Source organism: Myotis davidii, unplaced genomic scaffold (genome assembly GCF_000327345.1).
Source record: "Myotis davidii unplaced genomic scaffold, ASM32734v1 scaffold993, whole genome shotgun sequence".
Taxonomy (NCBI): domain Eukaryota; kingdom Metazoa; phylum Chordata; class Mammalia; order Chiroptera; family Vespertilionidae; genus Myotis; species Myotis davidii.
Genome location: NW_006285483.1, coordinates 1,658,184 through 1,661,025, shown reverse-complemented (window position 1 = coordinate 1,661,025; position 2,842 = coordinate 1,658,184). Strand labels below are relative to the sequence as shown.

The 2,842-nt window shown below is 46.0% G+C and overlaps 1 long non-coding RNA gene across 1 annotated transcript in view; it reads right to left on the bottom strand.

The window, feature by feature from the left end:
• The window catches only part of LOC107181908, a 13,385-nt gene extending 10,770 nt beyond the window's left edge, over positions 1-2,615 (bottom strand). Inside the window, exon 1 of the long non-coding RNA XR_001512616.1 lies at positions 2,028-2,615. This is a non-coding gene — a long non-coding RNA (uncharacterized LOC107181908). The remainder of the gene's footprint in view (positions 1-2,027) is intronic.
• Positions 2,616-2,842: the final 227 nt, after the last annotated feature.

Below are 2,842 nucleotides of genomic sequence, written 5' to 3'. Positions count from 1 at the left end.
TTTCCCTCTCTGAGCCTTAGCTTTTTTACTTAAAATGGGCATAGTGTCTAACTTCCCCGCGTCATCATGTGGACCAGCTCTCTAAAGTCCAAAGCAAAGGTAGAGTGTTATCATGAACACAGAAGAATGAATGTCAGATTTGTTTCTGGAGTGTTGTGGGAGTAACCTAAAGCCATGTCTCTTTAATAACCCATCAGAACTTCCTAGTATATGAGTCAGAACAAGGTTCTGAGATAGAATTACATGCACAGTCAAGTCTTGATCCACAGAACATAGCATTGTAGTCTGTTAAGCTGGGAGGAACCTCTCAGGACATTTTGTCCAACCTTCTCATATTATGACAACTGAGTGCCAAGGACTGAGAAGTGGTTTAGCAAAAGGTATTTGGCATGCTGAGGCCAGATACTGCTTTTTTGAGAGATTTTAGAAAAGTCTGAAGCATGAGCCACGACAGACCATTCGTATGGAAAAACCACTGGAAACAGCTTGGGTGGCACTGAAAGTTGAGTGGGGTGGGGGGGTCTCAGGAAATTACCAGGGCAAGTGAATAATACTACACAGGTTGATGGAGACTCAGATATGGCCCCCCTTCCCATCTCTGCGGGGAGGGCTCATCAAAGGACCAATGGCCTCTGCCAGCACTTCTGTCTGGGAGAAAGCTAGCTCCCCAGCTCTTGCCCTTATGCAGACAATTCAATTCCTACTCATATGTCCCTGGTGCCTTTTGAGCTGCTGCCCCAGTGCTGGAGCTCAGAGGGAGTAAGTCCACACACAGGCTCTTTAAAAGGAACTTCCTGGGATTCCAGCAGTCTCCGTGTCACTCAGCCTCATTCCCTGCTGGTTTTTACAGCCAGAAAAGATGGGGACTTCTCTTTTTGGCACTGGAACCCTTCACTGGGGCCTGGTGTGGGGCTGGGACCCCTCGCTTCTCCAGGGGAGCCTCTGCAGCCAAGATATCCCTCCCAGTTAAAAACTGCTGCATGTGTGTATAGGACCAGCCCATTCTAAATCTCTATCCCTCCTATCAGTCTCAATGTGGCTTCTTCTTTAAATCCCTAGCTGAAGGAATTCCAGTCAGATAGCTTTCAGGAAGTTTCAAGTAATGGTTGTTCTGTAGTTTATTTGTAATTTTGATGTGGTTGTGGGAGGAGGCGAGTACTGCATTTACCTACACCACCATCTTGACCAGAAGTCCTGACCTCCAGAACTTTAAGAGAAGAAATGTGTGCTGTTTTAGGACATCAAATTTGTGGTAATTTGTTATAGCAGCAATAGGAAACTCATACAGTTTGTTACCAGCTAAAGAATCACCAACAATGGCTCCTTTCAGTTCAGTGGGAAAAGTAATGGAATACTCTAGAACAGCAGTCGCCAACCTTTAAGACCTGATGGACCACCAGGGGTCTGTGGACCACCGGTTGGTGACCGCTGCTCTAGAAGGTGAGATAAACTTTCCTCTAGGACAAACACAGGGTGAAGTAGACATATTCCAAGGTGGTGGACTATAATGAGGTGAGACATCTCAAGAAGGGGGTCTGATGCTTCAGCAGCTGAGAATGAGGGCTGAGGCTTAACCAAGGGTACAAAACCCATCAGCCAAGTCAAAGGTAAGCCTGCCTCTTCTTGACTCCTGTGGCCCTCTGCGGGTGGGAAGGACCTTGGATTCCTATCTGGAAGATTCTGTCCTCTCATTTATTAGATGAAGTCTAGAACAGAGCTGTGACCTGTCTTTGACTTTACTATTAGAGAGGGGGCAGGGTTAGGGGCTCTCCCTCACACTGGAATCTTTTTCCCCACACCTCCCTGACCCTGAACAAATTGGGAGGGAGGAACTCAGTTCCACAGACGCTGAATCACCAAGGAAGGCTTATGAGACCTGAATACTCTAATGAAGAAGTACTTCACCCAGGAATTATAAATAAAAGCATGGAGTCCCTGGTGGTGGGGCAATGTGGGACTTCACCTGTTGCACAATATGAGATATTGTGTTTTCCTTTTTCTCTTTTCATAAAACTTCCTTTTCTTACCCTGAGCCAGGTATCTCCTTACTTGACTTTTCCATTGAGGTTTCTCTGGGTTTCTGGGAGGGGGCCAGAGCCAGAACAGGACAGGTAACAGAGCCTACTGTTTGTGGATCAGCTTCTGGAAGCCAGGCCTGTGTTTTTCTTCTCCCTTGCTGTGCCTGCCTCCCCTGTTCCCTTTCTAGATAGGAGGGAGTCTGTTTTCTAATGCTCTGGTGTGTGCAAACATTCTGTCCTCTCCCTATCTTACCCCACCTAGAATGTTCTATAATGTTCCCATGACAGGGCATTTTCCTCTCAGGAGGCCAGGAGCTGAGTTAGAATGCAAATTGAGCTGCAGATGGTGAAAGGAATCACAGTTCTTCCTGGTGACTGAGCCCAGCGGCCATATGGCTGTCCTGAGCTGCTTTTCATACTCACCCTTCACAGACCCAAGGGACCTGTCCTCTCCTGATTTTCTAGTTGTCTCCATCTGTTCTCCCTTCTTAATGCCTCTCATCTTGGTTCCCACTAAATCTAAACAGACGGAAAAGGGAAAAAGGTGGAGAAACTGAGACAAAACTGTGACTGCATTTTTCTACTTTTTAAATAGTGTGGATGAAAAAGAGGCCACATACTAAACCTGACAAGTGCCATGGAGGCCTGCATGATGGACCTTATAAACTCAAAGACCCAAGTAACCACATAGGGTGGTCCGAACATTAAAATTCCTAACTAAAAGTAGGTCATGGCTGGTAGTCACATTCTAGACCTGTAGCTTTGTTGACAAAGTTAATCTTTAAGTGAGCAAGTCAATTTTATTCTAACAACTAAAATATTAT